The following is a 22,002-nucleotide window of genomic DNA, read 5'->3' as shown; positions in this document are numbered from 1 at the left end:
TTTGAAAAGAACCCCATCAATTATCAAAGTTTGAAGAATTCAAAAGGTCTTCTATCATTTATCTAGCTGTGCTTATAAAACAGACCTTGGTGACTAAAGAAGGAAGAACACATTAATTTTAAAGCTACATTATTCATTTTTATTGCTTCCTAAGCAATTGGTGACTCCTTTCTCAAAGAACCCACATTTACGAATCAAGAGACGGTTGAATTGTAGATCTTTTTTTATCACAGAATCTTGGTGACGATTGAGATTCCTAGTTAGAATACCAACAGTCGCAGGTTAGTCGCTTCACCTGCCATGAGGAAAAATTGGTACTACCTCATGAGGACATAATTCCAATTACAGAAGAGCTAGTGTAGTCTTTAAAAAAGAAAAGAAAAAGGAACTAGCTGAAGAGTTGGCCGCTGGGTTACAAAGACAAATACAAAAATGGAGGCTAGCTCAAGTACCAAGTCAAACATTCAATGACCCGTGGGGAAAATTGAGGTAACAATAATTTCCTTTTCCTCATAAATCTGATGAATTTTTATACAAATTTTTGTTGCTCTGTTAAACAAAAAATTTTATGGGATGTATCGAGGTCAGATTCCTCTGAGAAATGAAGTAAGATATAGAAAGAGATCTCCGCCATCTGTGGAAGAGATTGTGATTGATGATGATCCTATCCTTCAACAACTCTGGGGAAACTATAAAAAGAGCATTAGCTATGCCACAAGGAACAACTTGTGTGCAGCCCAAGACCATCGATCTAAAGAATTGTGGGAGCTAATTGAAAAGAGATTTTATGCTCTCCAAGATTTCAGATAAAATGCTTAGATGCAACTAAGGTATCAAGGAATAATTCTGAGTGTGATGGAAGGCCTACGCCATTGATGGAAGAAATTAATGCCAAAAGTGATCTAATGTTTCATTGTCTTTGGGTTACTTATAAAAAGAGCATAATCAGGGCTATGAAGAACAATCTATGCTACACACAAGATCCCCAATTGATGGACTTGTTAAGGAGAGTGAAACAAAGATATTATCAGTTAAAGGATATGAGCGTGGATGAAGATACTAGTGCAAATCCTAAAGTAGATGCTTCGCCTCCTCTCACCTTCCCTGTTCCCAGAGAGCCTAAATCTATTTCATCCTCAGTGAAAGTATCATGGATGAATCATCAACAAAAAGAATGTTTCCAGCCTATGGAGATTCTTGAAGATCGTGAAGGAAAGGTAAGCAAAATTGAAAAAGAAAATGTGGCTATGTTTTCTTTTCCTTGTGTTGTTGAAAGTTGTGAAATGGATGAAAAGAATGGGAGTGAAGTTTCAAACTATTTTTCTAAGAATTATCCCAAGGTTGGAAATGAAATTTTTAATGTTATTGAAGAGCATAATAGTTTAGATTCTTCTTTCACTATGGCTGGTAAAGATCAGATATCAGATATATCTTGTTTTGAAGATAGTATAATGTTGAATGATATTTATGATCAAAGATGTGTGAAGGGAAAGGCTGAGATGTTTTTTTGTCAATCATCCTACTAAAAATGTTGATAAAGAAATTGATGCAACAGTAGATTTTGAACAAGAGGTATCAGATGTTAATGAAGTACTACAGCAAGACAGAGAAATAAATGAAAATTTTTCTAGTCTTGAAACAAAATTTAATCAAGTCATGATGCCCATTATATGTGAGTCCTCTTCCATAGTTGATTCAGATATTGAAGTTTTAAATCTAGATGAACATCTTAAAGGTTTGACAAATGCAAAAGATGAAGAAGATGTTTCAATTCTGTTAGAGTCTGTGAGTAGTGAAGAATCATCTCGTTTTAGCCTAGGTTTGAAATCTGAAGTGGTTATTAATAGTGCTTCTAATGCTGGTAATTTTGATAAAATTTATGTTCTTGGTAATAAAATAAACACATGTGATTATTTTCCAGCAGCATGTACAAAATCTGGTGATTGTTTTTCTTCTTCACAAGAGAAGTTAGAACATGTGGGAAATGGAGATGCATGTTTCAGCTCTGATTCAAAATCAAATGTTATTTTTGACAATGCTTGCAAATGAACAAATAGAAATGATAATGCTAAAAGAAATAGTTTGGAATATAATCGAGTGGTACATTCAAAATATGTTGAATATCTTCTTCTATCACAACAAGTGGATAATACAAGAAAGGATATATATGGAGGCATAGATAAATCAGAAATCTATAATGAGGCATGGCTGTTTGGAAAGGCCCTGTGGGTCATCATGTTGCAGATAGTCTTTGGACTCAAGCTCAATAACGAAGGAGTAGCGAGGAGTTATCAATGCTTTTTCAAATTGGTGGAGCATCTTCTTCTATACAAGAAAGGTTCATATTTCCCTCTCCCTGTAAATGGTCACGTATGAATCTTTTTTTGCTTTTGGTTATGCTGGTGAGGTCTCCTCACCTTTTGTAAATAGGTTTTCTTTCCAATTTTGGTGTGTCTAGTGTAGCCTTTTCTTACTTACTTAGTTGAGGTTTTCTCCTACTTTGTTTCAAGTTTTCCTTGCTCCCCTCTGCCCTCCTTGTATGCAGCTTCTCATTGTTTTCTTTGGTCTAGACTTCGCAACCCAATGGATAAGGCACTTGTCTCACCAGAGAAACTAAATTCTTCATGCACTTTGCAATACATGATCCCCTAGTCGGAGCCAGTTGTTGTCTAACTTTTAGTCACCTAATTTTAATCTTCAAAAGTTGCCTCTCATGAAAAGAAGTTCCCTTAAAGTGTTCCCTAATTTTTCTAATGTGTTCTCATGAAGATTGAATTGGTTTAAAAACCGCAAACATGCTACTATGAAGAAGGCTAATGGGCAAACAGCTTTGGTGCCCCTTTTTGAAAGCCAAGGACATGTTGTTGGAGAGGTTTGTATAGAACCTATCGCAAGAAAGAAAGTTGAGCATAATGGTGTAAAGATTGAGTTTCTCGGGAAAATAGAGTTGTACTTTGACAGAGGGAATTTTTATGACTTCACCTCCTTGGTTTGGGAGCTTGATGTATGTGGATGTATCAATTGGAGAATTGCCTAGGAATATGTTTCTTGCAATCGATCGCAATCTAGTACACTCAATTGTGCCTAGGACATGATTGACTGTAATGGGCATATACAGTATTTTTCAAGCAAACAATTCTTCTACACAAAAAGAAGTAGTAGCCATCAGGCAACCATATATCAGAGTTGTAGGTATTGAACAAGCTACAGAGGTTGACAACAAAGGCCCCACTTCCTTTACTATAGATGAAGAAATGGAGTTCAAAGAATTTTCTCAGAGACCTAATTCATACACAAAGTTCTATTCCATGATTACACCATCTATATTTGGTCATCCCGATGTTAAGAAAGTTGTTGCCTATTTTCTATTTGGAGAATCAAGAAAGAGATTACCTGATGGAGTAAGATTAAGAGGAGACATTAATGTTTTTCTATTGGGTGATCCATCAACTACTAAGCCACAGTTCCTTAAATTTGTTGAGAAGACAGCCCCAATAGCTGTCTACACTTATGGAAAAGGATCATGAGCTGCTAGTTTAACAACATCTATTATTCATGACTCCAGCACGCGGGAGTTCTATCATGAAGGAGGCGCAATGGTTTTGGCTGATGGAGGGGTTGTTTCTATTGATGAATTTGATAAGATGAGGGCAAAGGACAAGGTTGCAATTCATGAGGCAATGGAACAACAAACAATATCCATCGCAAAGGCAGGCATTACAACTATTCTCAACTCACACACCTCAGTGCTTGCAGCAACCAATCCACCTTCTAGACGTTATGATGATCTCAAGACGGCACAAGACAATATAGATTTGCAGACAACAATTCTTTCTCAATTTGATCTCATCTTCATTGTAAAGGATGTTCGGATCCATGATCAAGACAAGCTCATTGTGAGTCATGTCATAAAAGTACATGCAAATGCAAGGCAAAGAACTAAGGATTCAGATGCTCTGGATAAAGAAAAACTAGCTTAAAAGATTCATTGAGTACTGTCGAGTAAACTGCAAACTTAAGCTATCGGATGCTGCTACTACCATGTTACAAAACAACTATGTTAGAATTAGATAGCAAATGCACCAACAAACCCATGAAAGTGGAGAAGCTACACCCATACCAATTACCGTTAGGCGATTAGAAGCCATTATTCAGATTAGTGAGTCCATAGCAAAGATGCGACTATCACCTGTGGCGACAGAGGAACATGTAACAGAAGTTATGCGACTTTTCAATTTGAATGCTGCATATTCTAGCATTACTGATCAAATAAACTTGACTCCAAAAATGAGAAATGAAATTTATCAAGTTGAGACACAGATAAAAAGGTGAATGGGAATCGACAATGTCATGTATCAGAGACGTCTTCTTGATGATTTAGCAAGAATGAGATTTAATGAATCAGTTATAAGAAGGGCCCTTATTATCGTGCATCAGAGAGATGAAGTGGAGTACAAGAGAGAGCGACATGTCATGATTCACAAAGCATAAGCTTTAACGCTTTGAATATTCTACTGCCACTAACAGGGCATCATTATTGGGCTGATGCACTACAGGAAATTGTATTTGGGTGTGAATGGCACAACATCAAAGTCTTTACAAATAGCCGATTTGGAATGTTGGCTTGGACAGTTCTTGTTGTACTGTCTGACCAAATGCAGAGAGCCTCCATCGGGCAGTTGACGTAATGCATATAAGAGGTTCATAGTGATACATAGCGAGATGACATGACTTTTTTCCTCACATCAGTCACCTGTGCATATTGATAGTTTAACACTGCATCAAATTTGAAGATCTCGACCTTCATAAAAGCACGATGTAGTATTGCCCGACCATTACAACAACAGATTTATGTATTCGAATGTTAATGGCAGAGAATGCAAGCACCATATTTTTGACCAAATGTTTGAAGTTAATACATTAATGTTGAAGACACTGAGCGAGAGTGATCGGCTATAAAAACCTCATCAGGTACTCTTCAATTAGTGGAAGCCATCCACATTCATATTTGATAGCAATCAAGATTCTCAATGCTAGTATCGTGACGCACGATTGACCAAAGATAGTTCAGCATATTCAGATAAAAAAAAATATACATCTACACAATTCAAAAAATTCACATCCTGACAATAGGAGATACCCGGAAGCAAATTAATCGTATAAATTTTATATTCTATATTTATCCTAAATATCCTCGAGTTTGATTTCCAAAAAGATTAAAAAGCCAAAAAAGCAAAAGGCTCGAGAGAAGGAGGAAATATTTGAAAATACGATTCTTAGTCTCTTAATGATATAAGGATGTTTCTTTCTTAAGAATCGATTATGAATGGGACTAAAGGACAAATATGTGGACGAAATAGAAAGATAGGGGCCAAGAGAAGTGGTGAAAGAGGGGAAGAGTTAGAGAAACCGAACAGCCAGTTCTGGAATTGAAGAATAATCAAAGGGTCATTGAAGAGCATTTTTATTTATTGCAAATTCTTCTAGATGCAGAGAGAGGGAAAAAAAAATTGTTGATGTAATAGACTTGAGGTTGCAGAGTCAATGGAAGGGTGTTTTATATCGATGATTTTTTATTCCATTTAGGGAGCTTGTTGCTTCTATGCGTCTTTCTTTTAAATCTGAGTTGCAAGAAGAAAAGAAGGATTTTTTGTTCTTTTTGTAATAAGGATATGAATTAATCAGAGTAGGACATGCTTTGTGAGATTTAGGGAAAGATTCAGAAGAAGTTCTTAATCATTTCATTTAAATTTCCATAGATAGTTGCTGGGTTGTAAATTCATAAGATTTGTGGATTCTATAGCTTGGTTTATAGATTAGTAAGTATTTGTTTGCCTGAATTAAGTCTTGTTTAGGTTTAATTTGGTTTGCCTCTCCTACTCTCAAGTTAAGAGCATACCCCATGTTAGTTTAGGAGAAAAACATAATTCCTTGAATATTATTCAAATAGGGAGCTGTACCTACAAATTCAGAGAGAAGCCAGTAATGAAAAGTGGTTTTTCAACTGTTGTATTCAGATATTGTTCCTAATTTGGGCATTAAGAGTCATTTTCATAAGAAGTAAGAAAGGACAAATCTTTTTTACCAACATGGAACAAAACATGTGTCCCTAGGGGTCCTAGGTCCCTTAGGGACATAGGTTGTCATGAAATCCATTGAGAGGGGCTTTTTGGTTAACCTATGAATCCTCTCAAAGCATTAGAACCAACAACATGCATTCCTAGGGGTCCTAGGGCCACTAGGGACATAGGTTGTCATGAAATTCCTTGAAAGGGGTCATAGGTTAACCTATGACCCCTCTCGATGTATTGAACCAACCACATGCATCCCTAGGGGTCCTAGGGCCCCTAGGGACATAAGTTGTCATGAAATGTGTCGATAGGGGTCACAAGTTAACCTATGACCACTCTCGATTCATTAGAACTAACCAAATGCATCCCTAACGACCCTAGGACCTCTAGGGATATAGATTGTCATGAAATGCATTGAGAGGGGTCATAGGTTAACCTATGACACCTCTCAATGCATTAGAACCAATCACATGCATCCTTAGTGGGCCAAGGGCCCCTAGGTACATAGGTTGTCATGAAATGCATCGAGAGGGGTCATAGGTTAACCTATGATACCTCTCGAAGCATTAAAACCAACCACATGGGTCCCTAGGGGTCCTAGGGCCCCTAGGGACATACGTTGTCATAAAATACCTCAAGAGGGGTCATAGGTTAACCTATGACCCCTCTCGATGCATTGGAACTAACCACATACGTCCCTAGGGGTCCTAGGGCCCCTAGGAACATAGGTTGTCATGAAATGCATCAATAGTGATCATAGGTTAACCTATGACTACTCTTCATGTGTTGGAACCAACCAAATGCATCCTTAGGGGTCGTAGGACCCCTACGGACATAAGTTGTCATGAAATGCATCGAGAGGGGTTATAAGTTAACCTATGACACCTCTCAATGCATTAGAACCAACCACATGCATCCCTAGGGGTCCTAGGTCCCCTAGGGACATAGGTTGTCATGAAATGAGTCGAGAGGGGTCATAGGTTAACCTGTGATGCCTCTCGAAGCACTAGAACCAACCACATGCGTCCCTAGGGGTCCTAGGGACCCTAGGGACATATGTTGTCATGAAATGTCTCGAGAGGGGTCATAGGTTAACCTATGACCCCTATCAACAAATTGGAACCAACCACATGCATCCCTAGGGGTCCTAGGGCCCCTAGGGACATAGGTTTCATGAAATGTGTTGATAGGGGTCATAAGGACATAGGTTGTCATGAAATGTGTCAATAGGGGTCATAGGTTAACCTATGACCACTCTCGATGCATTGTAACCAACCAAATGTATCCTTAGGGGCCCTAGGACCCTTAGGGACATAAGTTGTCATGAAATGCATTGAGAGGGGTCATAGGTTAACCTATGATGCCTCTTGATGCATTAGAACCAGCCACATGCATCCTTAGGGGTCCTAGGGCCCCTGAGGACATAAGTTGTCATGATATGCATTGAGTGGGGTCATAGGTTAACCTATTACCCCTCTCAATGTATTATAATCAACCAAATGAATCCCTAGGTGTCCTAGGGCCCCTAGGGACATATGTTATCATGAAATGCATCGAGACAGGTCATAGGTTAACCTATGACACCTCTTGATGCATCAGAACCAAAGACGTGCATCTCTAGGGGACCTAGGGCCCCTAGGGACATAGGTTTTGCATTGAAACAAACCATATGCATCCCTAGGTGTCCTAGGGCCCCTAGGGACATAGGTTTTGCATTGAAACAAACCATATGCATCCCTAGGTGTCCTAGGGCCCCTAGGGACATACATTATCATGAAATGCATCAAAAGGGGTCATAGGTTAACCTATGATGCCTCTTGATGCATTAGAACTAACCACATGCATCCATAGGGGCCCTAGGGGCCCTAGGGATATACGTTGTCATGAAATGCCTCAAGAGGGGTCATAGGTTAACCTATGACCCTTCTTGACGCAATGGAACCAACCACGTGTCTATAGGGGTCCTAGGGCCTCTAGGGACATAAGGTGTCATGAAATGTATCAATAGGGATCATAGGTTAACCTATGACCACTCTTGATACATTGGAACCAACCAAATGCGTCCTTAGGGGCCCTAGGACACCTAGGGGTAGAGGTTGTCATGAAATGTGTCGAGAGGGGTCATAGGTTAACCTATGATGCCTCTCGATGTATTAGAACCAATCACATGTATCCTTAAGGGTTCTAGGGCCCCTAGGGACATAAATTGTCATGAAATGTGTTGAGAGGGGTCATAGGTTAATCTATAACCCCTCTCGATGCATTATAACCAACCAAATGTGTCCCTAGGGGCCCTAAGACCCCTAGGGACATAAGTTTTCATGTAATGCATTGAGAGGGGTCATAGGTTAACCTATGACCTCTCTATATGTATTAGAATGAACCACATGCGTTCCTAGGGGTCCTAGGGGCCCTAGGGACATACCTTGTCATGAAATGTGTTGAGAGGGGTCATAGGTTAACCTATGACCTATCTTGACACATTATAACCAACCAAATGCATTCGTAGGGGTCCTAGGGCCCCAAGGGACATACGTTATCATGAAATGCATCAAGAGGGGTCATAGGTTAACCTATGACACCTCTCGATGCATTAGAACCAACCACATGCATCCCTAGGGGTCCTAAGGCCCCTAGGGACATACGTTGTCATGAAATACATCAAGAAGGGTCATAGGTTACCCCTCTCGATGCATTATAACCAACCAAATGCATCCCTAGCCACCCTAGGACCCCTAGGGACATAGGTTGTCATGAAATGTGTTGAGAAGGGTCATAGGTTAACTTATGACCCCTCTCGATGCATTATAACCAACCAAAAGTGTCCCTAGGGGTCCTAGGGCCCCTAGGGACATAGATTGTCATGAAATGCATTGATCGGTGTCATAGGTTAACCTATGACCCCTCTTGATGCATTTTAGAAACAACCAAATGGATCATAGGTCATAATAATAATAATAATAATAGCAATAGTATTATATCTTGTTATATTTAATAATAATATAGTAAAAATAATAATAATATAATATAATAATCATGTATATTAATATATATTATATTTATAGATTATAATATTAATAATAACATAATGTATTATTATATATTAATAGTTAACATAATAATAACATATATTATTATATTTAATAATAATATGATATAATATTACACTATAATCTAATACATAACTCATAACTAATTATACATAATATATAATTTAATAATAATATAATATAATATACTCATAACTCATTATACATTTAACTCATTATATACATTATAATCTTAATCTTAATTCTTATTTCCCTCCAATATTTTGGCCTCAATATCGGATATCTGATCTAAAATCGGATATCCGATTTATTATCGAGTATTTGATATTAGATCGGATACCTAATTTTACTGGCATGATTTTCCCAAAATATTCCATGTGACTACAAACCTGACAAATCACTTTTTATGGGCCATTTTCATAGTTTCTGGGAAAAGTCACGTTTTGGGGCCCAAACGATTGAAAAAAGTTTGATAATATATCCCTAGGTGTTTGATATTGTCATCTGAATGGGGAGCAATAGTCATCAAAAGGCTAAATGCAAAAGGAAGGTATCCAATGAAGACATTGTGGCATATAGGGAAATGGACAAAGTAAATCATTGAAGGAAAAGATAAGGCACTAGTACATTTGAGACCATTTTTCGACCATTATTGGTCAAAATTTCGACCCAATTTTCAACCAAACTTCAACCAACTTCGACCAACCCATTGGTCGGAATTTTTTTGGTCAAAATTTTGACCAACCTTCTGGTTGGTCAAAATTTCGACCAATATGTTGGTCAAAAAACCTCCATAGCCATGGTGCAAGTTCTGCCAGGAATTGGTCGAAATTTTGACCAATGAAGGTAGAAAATTTCAACCAATAAAAGTAGAAATTTTGACCAATGAAGGAAAAAAATTTGACCAATAAAGGTAGAAATTTCGACCAATGAAGGTCAAAAATTTTGACCAATAAAGGTAGAAATTTCGACCAATGAAGGTCAAAAATTTTGACCAATGTAGGTAGAAATTTCGACCAATGGAGGTCAAAAATTTTGACCAATGAAGGTAGAAATTTCTACCAACAGGTAGGTGTAAAAATTTTTTCAAGCATTCTATAAAACAGTCACATGCCTTGCATATGATACGACATTTTGCATGCATCCTACTCTCTCTCATCCGGTTGATGATGGATTATGGCGAGTGATCTGAAACCATGATGCTAGAAAACACACACAATCAAATCCAAAATGAACTTGCATTACAAATGGATTGTGGAAATCTGATATTGTTAATTTTGCATGCATGTCTACTAGGACAAATATATGTTTAAGTTGTGATTGTCCTGGTAGACATGCATGCAATTTTACCAATATCAGATTTCCACAATCCATTTGTAGTGCAAGTTCATTTTGGATTTGATTGTGTGTTTTTTAGCATCATGGTTTCAGATCACTCTATGTAATCCATCATTAGCCGGATGAGAGAGAGTGCAGGATGCATGCAAAATTTCATATCATACACAAGGCATGTGAACTATTTTATAGAATGCCTAAAAAACACTGACAGTAACTAATATGAAAAATATATAATTAGTTATATGATTGAGACAAATCATGTACCAGTGAGTTGGTCAAAATTTTGACCAAATAAATTTTGACCAATGGGTTGGTCAAATTTGGTCAAAAATTGGGTCAAAAATTTGATCAATGAAGGTCAAAAAATGAACCCAAATGCACTAGTGCAAGTATGCTCACCAAGTTGACTCTTTGAGTTCAATCATCAAGTCACCCCACCAAAGTGCCTCATCAAGTTCAGTCATTAGGTCTGCTCATCGAGCTTGCTCACCAAGTCAGCTCGCCATGTCATGTCTCTAAGTGGCCTCGCTAAGTCGGCTCACCAACTTGCCCCACCAAATTTCCACTTTAAGCCCACTCACCATGTTAGATCGCTAGGCCGACTCCCCAAGTCAGCTCGCCAAGCTAACAATTGAAGTACGCTCACCAAGTCGACTCTCTAAGTTCACTCACCAAGTCTGCCCCCTAGGCCAACTCTCCAGGTCAGCTCACCAAGTCACCCCCACCTAGTCACCTCAATGAGTTGACTCATTAAGTTAGCTCACGAAGTTGACTCACCTAGTAGTTTTACCACCTTGGCCCAGCAAGTGGGCTCACTCAGTGTGCTTACGAAGTTGCCCCATAGAGTTGCTTCTCTAAGCTCGCTCACCATGTAAACTCACTTGGTTGGCACGCCAAGTTGACACTTTAAGTTTTCTCATCAAGTCACCCAACCAAAGTGCCTCATCAAGGTCAGTCTTTAAGTACACTTAGTAGGTCAGCTCACCAAGTCACTTCGCGAGGTCGCCTCACCAAGTGGCCTCGATAAGTCAGCTCACCAACTTGCACCACCAAGTCGCCACTTTAAGTCAACTCGCCATATCAGCTTCAGGCCGACTCCCATAGTCAGCTCGCCAAGCTAACAATTCAAGTATGCTCACCAAGTCAACTCTTTAAGTTCGCTCACCAAGTCCGCCCCCTAGGTCAACTCTCCAGGTTAGCCCACCAAGTCACCCCCACCGAGTCACCTCAACAAGTTGACTCTTTAAGTTAGCTCACCAAGTCTACTGTTCAAGTATGCACGCCAGGTCAGCTCGCCAAGCCCACCAAGTCATGTCACCAAGTCGATTGTTTGAGTACACTCACAAAGTTGACTCTTTAAGGTCAGCTCACCAAGCTAGCCCACCAATTCATGTCACCAAGTTGCCTCACCAAGTCGGCTCGCCCACATGTCCCACCAAGTCCCCAAGTCTGCTCACCAAGTCGACTCTTTAAGTTTTCTCACCAAGCCCATCCCCTAGGTCAACTCTCTAGGTCAGCTCGCCAAGTCAGTCCCACCCAGTTACCTCAATGAGTTGACTCTTTTAGTCAGCTCACCAAGTCTACTGTTCAAGTGCGTACGCCAGGTCGGCTCGCCAAGCCAGCCCACCAAGTCATTTCACCAAGTCGATTGTTCGAGTACGCTCACAAAGTTAACTCTTTAAATTCGCTCATCAAGTCACCCCACCAAAGCACCTCATCAAGGTCAGTCTTTAAGTCCGATCGCCAAGTCAGCTCGCCAAGTCGCCGCACCAAGTTGACTCACCTCTTGCCTCACCAACTTGCCCCACCAAGTCGACTATTCAAGTATGCTCGCCAAGTTGACTCTTTGAGTTTGATCATCAAGTCACCCCACCAAAGTGCCTCATCAAGGTCAGTCTTTAGGTCCACTCATTGAGCTTTCTCACCAAGTCAGCTCACCATGTCATGTCTCTAAGTGGCCTCGCTAAGTGGGCTCGTCAACTTGCCCCATCAAGTTGCCACTTTAAGCCCACTCACCATGTTAGATCGCTAGGCCAGCTCCCCAAGCCAGCTCGCCAAGCTGACAATTGAAGTATGCTCACCAAGTCGACTCTCTAAGTTCACTCACCAAGTTCGCCCCCTAGGCCAACTCTCTAGGTCAGCTCACCAAGTCACCCCCACTTTCCCCACCATCTCACCACTTTAAGTTGACTCGCCATGTCAGCTCACCAGGCTGAGTCCCCTAGTTAGCTCGCCAAGCCAACAATTCAAGTGCGCTCACCAAGTGGACTCTTTATGTTCGCTCACCAAGTCCACCCCCTAGGTCAACTCACCAAGTCACCCCCACCCAGTGCTTATTGTGAACAAACCAATCTGGATCATAAGAGAAGTGATTAGAGATTATTATGAAAGGGTGCAACTGAAAAGAGATATAACTCATGTCATTTACAACATGACTAATCATTTCTAATGAAAGCTATAAAAAGGTAGTTCTATCATTCAACTCAGGATTATTGGAAGAACTTATTATATTTTGTATCTCACAATGATCACTCTGTAAGAGAGCATATTACCTTTGGCACCCATTCAGTGCAGGCATATAAAGTCTACCATCAGAAATGACATCATCTTTGAGTATATTTATATTGTCATATCAGACAACTTATCATAATATTTAGAGCATAAATATAAAGTTATATCAGAGACAGACTGCATATTTGCAAATTCTTACTTGTATATCAGACACAACGAATAGTACAAGGTACTGAGAATTTCCTCAGTCATTGCATGTAATTTCCTGTATATGAGAAATAGCAAATATATATTATCTTGATTGTTATGCAATCATAATTATTTTGATCTGAACCATACTGTATATGCATTTGGAATTAAGAATCATTCAAATAGTACTTTAATACAAGAAACTATTTCTATATTCATTGAATTGTGAAGAATTCAAGTAGTATCTCGTAATCAGAAATATAAGGAAATTACAACCACCAAATTATGTGACTGAGAAGTGAGTCTGTAGAGTCTGCAGTTGCTCATTTTACTATAGACAACATTTTCCTAAGAAGCTTTACCCCAGTCAAGAATTGGTACTCCAATGACACATACTCACAACCACTAGTTTTCTGTCCACCAAGGTCCCTGCCAATATTCAAAGGTTGCATATGATGCATGACTACTACTAGGATTTTCTCCACAAAAAGAAATTCATGTTGTCATAAAAGCTATTGTCTAGTAACATCCTGGCAAATCTCGTGCCTCTAAATTTCTAATGATGTCTATATATGTCGGATCCCAATTGTGACGGTCGCAAATAACACATTACATATCTTCCTAGAATGTTCTTGATAGGAAGAGATCCCCTGTTTTAAAATAAGACAAATCAGAGTCAGTCCATTTAAAAGTCAAATATACAAATATAGGTGGCACACAGTCTATTAGAAACTTAAGCTTCCACTCTACTTACCAAACATGAGAGTCACAGTTGTTGTTCTGGTTATCGCCCATCACAAAAACATAGCCATGAGGCACATGTTGCAAATGGATATAACATGAAATGTAGAGATTTTAGTTAACTTGTTTATTGATCGTGTAATCAATGAATAACAAAAGGATATGTGATGTGTGAAACCTCTATCTTTATGGAACACATTCACATAATTAGAAAGGTTGGATTTTTAATCAGTTCAATGTTTGGTTTGATATGAAATTTCAAAGTCTAGAAGGAATTACTCTAGTAAGAAGCAAAATTTTGATTTGCTTGAGAACATCCACAATCAGAATCAGAACTACAAGGTTCTAGTGATGAATCTTTTGGTCCATCCAAGCTATATGGTGAAAAACTTGTATAGATGTCATAGATAAGCAACAGCATCCACTGCAATGTCATAGATGTCTGAGTAAACAATAGTTGATCCTGGCAGTGAGCTCTCCGTGTTGGAGAGAGAAGGTGCCCAGTTTCTGTTGAAGTAGGGTGATGCATCATTTATTCTTACATTGCATGGCCTCCCTTCCATAGCAAGAAATGTTCTATTTTAAGGTGAACATCCCAAGATCGATAGCCCTACTACTATGAACTTTCTGGCTCCAGCATTGTACAGATCCTAGCATAGTTACTGTTAACATTTCCTATATTGAAGAAATAACTAACACCCAAATCAGCATTCCCTGCAGCCAAGTAGTAAAGCACATTGCTTACAACACTCAAAGCATGCTTTTCCCCAACAACGGTTGTTATTCGAGATGTATATTCCCTAAAATACTGTACTTGCTTCCACAATGCTCATTTAACAATACCTACACCAATCCGCAGACACCAAAGAACTAGAAAATTCAAAGCCAGATGTTACAAACACATTGCAGAGCTAAGTCTTATATGACAAAGCATTATCTACAAAATTTGTGTTGGGTTCGTTTAACAAAATTTAGAAAGACTTTAGCAAGAATATGATAAGGACCAGACTTTTGCAAGAATGGGACAAGACTTTGGACTTGCCAATGAAGAATTTGATAACATAGTACTCAAGGAAAAATTCCTGCAAAATATATTCTTTCAAAAGAAATTTTGACCAGAAAGGCACCTGATAAGCTGAAGGTTCAAGAAAAAATTTTGTAGGAAGATCAGAGTGGAAGACACCAATTTCAAGACATTCAATATGGCCTCCAATATATGTTTCACTCTCAAGTAGATGCCCATTGTAAAACTTTTCTGGTTCAGATTGATGCTTGTTGGAACAAATGATGTTTTCCTTGAATGCCTGCAAAGGTTCATACATTAATAAAAATCCAACAATAATATCATCAAAACCCTATATTATAATCACCAAAGCACTAATAATCATGTTTAAGCCTTGAAGCAACTTTCAAAAAACCTGTGAACAAAAAGGATGAAATCGCTAAAGAAAATAAACAAATTTTTCTAGAATGAAAATCCAAGACTTGAAGAAAGCATTTAAGCATTATAACGCTTAATAAGATCTAGCTTGGATTTAACCAATGTTGTACCAAAATAGTAGGGAACAACCAGGAATGTAATTATTTCAATACCCATTTCATTTTAAAAAAATCTTTAAAAGTATACATTATTGAATTTCAGTTTTCTAAATGTGTGAATATTTCAAAATGTTGATAGATTTAAGTGACCCTAAATTAGATTGGAACAATTTATAAAAGATTTCAAGCCATTGAAAGATTAGTCACCTAAACTATAAGCAACATTTCACAAAGAGTTCCACTGCCTTTGTGTAAAACTTCATCAGGGGGCATAGGGATTATTGTTGCTAAAGAAAAGATAAAAGGGTGTACATATGTCATGTAAAGGTAATATGTTTCAACTGCATCAAATACTGAATAGGAAGCCATTGTCTGCACAAAATAAGTATCAAAAAAACATATCATGGCACTCAAAAATGGAGAAAAATGAAACCAGTACACTGACAAATAATTTAAACAAGCAATGTAAATAGCAATGCAATATTATCTTTTACTCCTACTAGTGAAATACAAAATGAGTGAATCAAGAAATCGGCATCAATATTCAAGTGTATCATTATGACTGACCTGTGGCTCTTCCATTGCAAAGTAGACCATATCCTCAGGATTTACTTCCAATGGATCATAACCATGAATGACCAAGAATAATTCAACAGGCTGGAACGTACATAAGATATAATACAAGCGAATTAGGAAAACTTGTCCTAAGACAATTAATTGAATTGTTAAGCACTGACATAATACTTGCATATTTCTAATTTGTTGTCTACAGCTTAAAACAGGAATACATCTACTAAACAAAATACAAATCACTCAACAAATTTGAATGTGGTAGAAGAGTGATCAACAACACAGTGAATCGAGTCTATAGATTTGTGGCATTGACGGCACTTGCTGGTTTGAGAAGAGATTCAAAAGGAGGCCTGGTTGAGGATCCATTTCAATAGCAAGCAAGAGCAAAGACATGATGCATGCATCACTCTGATGAAAATACTGGCAACAAATAACATGCAAAAATATGCTTATTTTATAAACTTCAATGAAATCTATTTTCTCCTGATCAGATCAAAAGACTGCAAGACATCCCTCAAGGCATTCGCATCATGATCTTAGCCAAATTAGTCATTGTAATCAAATTACTTTCTTTCAATATAATGGGAGGAATCTCCTTTCACCACAATTCACCAAAAACAAAAAACTCAAAACATGTAGAAAACAAAAAGTAGAGAATGCCATTTAAAGAACTTTTCAGTGTGCTGAAGAAAGCTGGTAGGAAATATGGTACAGAACTAGATTAAACATATACCCACCATTTTAATCTCAAACAAGATATCCACTAAATTGTTATCCTATCTTAAAACAAAATCAAGATTCATGAAACTACCAATTTAAAAGGTTCATGCATTCTATCCATTAAGCAAAGTGCAACTTGAGATAAAATTGTTTGAAAAGTAACCTTCCAGAACACATGTAAAATGAAATGTACACTTTCTGCCAAGTTTGGATCAGGGATGTTCTACTTCTAGATGAAGAGGTTCTGCAAGTCTAAAATAAAACTACAGCTCCAAAATCAATGACAATTTTTCTGTTTATAGTGTTATTGCTGCCACAAACATAGGAAAGATACATAAGAATATGCCCACTATTTAGAAACATCAAGATAGTAAGACACGAGATCTTGAAGGGAAAAGAAGAGGAGGTTTATAGAATTAAAATTACAATTAACGAAAAAAAACCATTTTGGCATAAATGTGAAAAGGAAAACTCGCACAGTCTAAGCCAAGGATAAATTCCATTTTAATTTCAGGCTAGGCATAAAATGCATTCACCAAGCACAAATGATTAAATAATATCTGGAGCAAGTCTTGATCTATTTCTCTAAATTTAAGCTCCTTCTAAACATAATATAGAAACTCTAACAAAAAAAATTTTAACTATTAGAAGTTACAGTGTCTTGATAGACAAAACTAGCACCTTCAGGCCCTAGCTACCTTATGGTCGATAACTGTCACGCTTGACCCAAGAAAAACAATCTAGGTGGCATGCAAATTTAGCACGTCATTCACCTTAAATTTAGCACAATGGAAGCCAAGTTCCTGCAGTCAACCAACAATAATATCAGAATGATACAGTATCTTCACATAATGCAAACAACTTTAGGATAACGATTTACTGGAGATGAAAACTTATAAGCAGCCAAACACAAATTAAAAAATCACTTTGATAGGGTCTAGGTGAGAAATTGCAAAACCTTCTCCTATTTGAAAACATAAATTAAACTTGAATTTTAAACTATATTAGTTTTCATGAATAAAGGGACTAGGTAAACAGCATTAGAGTGCCAGTCTCAAATAACAATCAACTGGAAATGATATAGGAAGAGTTGTTCCTAGAGCAAGAGAATAAAATAAATCAAAAGAGAGAAATATACATACAACATTTTAAGTTTTAATTTTAATGTTAATTCTATCCAAACATAGGAAAAGTTAATTCTAAAGATCGCACAAGTCCCAGCTAAAAATATTTTTTGTAAAATAGACTTAATTAATGGGGTCGTGAGACTGAAGCCTAAGAAGCATCAATGCATTCAGACCTAGACAAATGAGGTAAGAAAAGAGTAAAACATTCTAACCATAATTGCAAAACTTGTTTAGTATTCATAAGCCAGATTGCTACGCGAGTTGTTATTAAATTCATGGTGATTCTTACCTATAAAATTGATTTGGCAGTAGGGAAAAACACAATTTTTGTGCTAATACTTGTCCAAATCCACATTAAAACCTTTTTCTGCCTACAGTTTTTAAGAAAAACACTATTTTTCACTTCATTTCCAAACACAATTGGCAACTTAGTGTAATTAATCTTTCATATTTTACTTCATTTATTAATTTAAGTTATCTTGGCCATGCATTTCATATTTTATATTTCAGTATGTCAGCAACAAAGGGTTTTTTATCAACAAAAGTATGATAATATTTTGTCACATGCCTGTCCTAAGGTCAAATGGGATAAGTATGAGTCATAAATGATTTCAGACACATGACAGAGCCATCAGTTCAAATCACCAAGAGACATGTTAAAGTGCTAAAATCAGAAACATATTGCAACCAACTTTGGTCCCTGGTGCAGCATATCCAATTGGGCACACCCATGTACAAATCCTAGGTGACTTTAATGTAAAATATCCATCACCATCTAATCTAAATTAAACATAACCTAGCAAGGGCTTTCATCAATAAAAAGACAAAACTAATATATAAAGCGAGAGTGCAGAATACTTTAAATTCACAGCATCACAAATGAAAAATTCTAGTCATATACTTTCTATCTGTGAAATGCACACTTATGTCAAGGTAAAAATCAGTCTTCCATGCTAGATATAATGCCCAGAGAACACAATCAAAATGTATTACTTATTAGAAAAGACAAAATAAAATAATGGTTTGATTCAATATAACTAAGACAAGATCAAAATAAATTACTTAGGCATCTGGAACAAGTACTCTGCACATTAAGACTTTAAATGGCAATGCAGATTCATTGAACCATCATGAATTGTGAACTTTCTCCTGAATAGAAAGTAATTCAAAATCCCCAATAGTTTGCTAATTTAAGCAATTTTCATACTTGATACAGAAAATCACTTACATCGCTCATTCTCATTCCATAATGATTAGCCCGTTGCTCCAGGAAAGGCCAATCAAAAAAATCACCATTGTATGTCACATAAATCCCAATTTTGACTTCATGCATATGATCAAACCACTGCTTAATAATCTCTCTCTACATATATATCAAATTTCAAAGGAATCAGAATAAGTTTTAGAGACACGGAGTTTATGATAGAAAAGGAAATAGCCTAAACTACCTCATTTGGTACATTGGTCACTTTGAAAATCCCTTCGAATTCTAGCTTTGGTGTGTATTCCAAGTCTTCAATGTCCTCCCCAACACACTACAAAAGAAGTGGCAAGATTTTAAAAAGCCAAAGAGGGACTATATTCAATAAATGTACCATGATTGACGTAGAGACAACTAGATTCTTAACATGACAAAAGGGAGATACTTAAATACAACACAATTAAAGTCACTGCTCCATTTTTTATATATTTATAAATGCTCCATGGTCAAATATTTGTCATGAAAACAAGAATAAGAGAAGCACCCATTTTACCCAAACTTTAAACTATGTCATGCTCATATCAATGTGATACTAAGGAAAGTCATTCCAGAAGTCATTCTTGGAATTCTGAGAGGATATAAGCACGGAGAGCTTTTTTGGTGGACCAAAAAAACTTGAAGTCAAAATTCCAACTTGAATGTAAAAATAAAGCCTATGCTAAAACAAACTCATTCTTATTAGTATACCTTTCAATTACAATTAGCACTATATTATTTGGTAAGACTTTACTTTTTCCCACACAAGAATAAACCAAGAGATGATCATATTCTTTACATGACAAAATGGTGTGATTCTGGTAGGACAGGAGTGTATCTGCATAAATGAACTATTCGTTAGTTTAGTTTCTTGTAAAAAGGTCAATTAGTTGACAAGATTCACAGCCACATCACATCAATTTGGCATGAAATTCCCCTTTGGAAGCTTGCAAAGCCAATTCTTCCCATTTAACTTATACATTATTCAAAACTTCTAATCTTGATTCCAAACTCTATGAAAAGTTTGGAAGTAAACCAAATCTTTGCAGATGAAACTTATTAACCAAAGTCATATCAATAATATCATTTTAATATATTTATCTTACAAAAGCATATTCAAATGAAGTGACTTCTTTTCATTCAACTTATTTACTATTCAAAACTTTTTCATATTTTAATGATGTTATGGTTTTCAATAAGAACAGAGAGGTGCAACTACAACAATTTTAGAAAGGGTGGGGTGTCTGAATAGACATGTCTCATCATAGTGCACTTAACAGGATATATTACTTCTACAATTATTCATCTTTTGCATCCAGTCTTTTCCTTCTTTTGTTGAGTTTCTTAGTTGTCATTTTGCAAGTAAACACACAGTATCCATTACTAATAGAAAAATAAATGTGCTCTATTATCATTTGCAATGCAATGTGTTTAATTTACCCAAATTTTATTTACTATAAATTTTGTATTTCTTTGATAAATATAAATATATACAGGTAATTCTGGAAGTATATACCCAATGGGACTTGGAGACTCTCCTATCCACAGTCTCTTACATTCAGTGGGATCTAAATATCCAAGGGTGTGTAGTAAGGTGTCTTAGACTTGGCTCCTACTCATGGCCATGATGGATTTGATTCGAGGTAAGTCTTTCGAACCCAAACTGTGGCCTTCAAGCACCAATATTCAAACAGGAGTTAACAAAAAGAAAACAAACTTTGAAAAATATAATGATACATTCTTCCTCCCCAAAATTTAAAGGCATCTGTCGATTCATTGGAAGAAATAGAATTTTGAAGCTTAAAAAATGATAAACTAGGGGACGCTCATGGCTTCCACAGTTATAGCAAGTCATTCTTCCCCAATACTCCACCAATCGATCTTAGATCAAAATGAAAATGGATGAATGAAGACAAGAGAAACTTACAAAGAGCATCTACCGGCATTTCATAGTGAGGACAGATCTTTTTGAGGCGTTCAGAAGAGCGAAAACCATTTTTGCATGCAGCTCCCACACGTGGGCAAATGCATAACAATGAAATAGCGAAATCCCTTTTTCAGTTTAACATTATGAAGCCCATGTTGGTCAAAATTTTGACTAACACGGGAATGGATTTTTTAAAAAAAGATGTTTTTCCTTCCATATTTTGACCAATCTAAAACATTTTAATAGATGGTCAAAAATTTTGGTCGAAAAATAGGGTCAAATGTACTAGTGAGGTATGTTAAATGTGAATCAAGTTGACGATGAATTAGTCGAAGGTGAAATCATAGAGTTAGACAATGAATATGTGTAGTTGGGGAATGAAAATGTACCAATTGAAAATGATAAAGCCGAGATTGAAAATTTAGAGAATAAAAATTTGGAGGATGAAATGCTACCAGATCATAATGTAAATTACATGATTGACCATGCCGAACATGACAATGCACATGAACCTAATGCATAGGAACCTTACATATCTCCTAATTATAATTGACATGAAGACTCTAGAATACCAAAATCGATAATTGAAATTGATGAAATGATTATTACCAATTTAGAAGGGAAAATATCACAAAGAACCATTCGGTTATGCACTTTAAGACTATATTAGATGTTTTTTGGCAACAAGACAGTGGTGGAGCAATGTCAGCTTTTTATGCACTTATTAAAGATGCAAAAGATGAGACCTGTGCTTTCCAAATTGAAGATTTGTGTCAATCAAAAATTGGAAAGAAATGCCATTATTGTGAAGAATCTTTTTAGTTCTCTTAATAGCATTGGAAAAAATAGTAGGGCGAAGGATAAGAGAGCGGCTCGAAGGGTTATTACAACCTCTTTGGTAATTCATCATTTGAGAAAGGGTAGATATATGAGACAAACTTGTATTGACTTGAACCTAAATCGTACTACTTTGAGAAGA

At 36.9% G+C, this 22,002-nt stretch overlaps 1 pseudogene; it reads left to right on the top strand.

The window, feature by feature from the left end:
* Window positions 1-3,002: 3,002 nt before the first annotated feature.
* Window positions 3,003-4,491, top strand: LOC149579837 (DNA replication licensing factor MCM5 pseudogene; annotated as a pseudogene).
* The last annotated feature ends 17,511 nt before the right edge of the window (window positions 4,492-22,002 follow it).

This window comes from Cupressus sempervirens, chromosome 1, assembly GCF_028749045.1.
Source record: "Cupressus sempervirens isolate cs-2001-9-10 chromosome 1, ASM2874904v1, whole genome shotgun sequence".
Lineage (NCBI taxonomy): Eukaryota > Viridiplantae > Streptophyta > Pinopsida > Cupressales > Cupressaceae > Cupressus > Cupressus sempervirens.
Note: the sequence above shows the minus strand (reverse complement) of the source record. Positions and strands in the feature narration are given on the sequence as shown.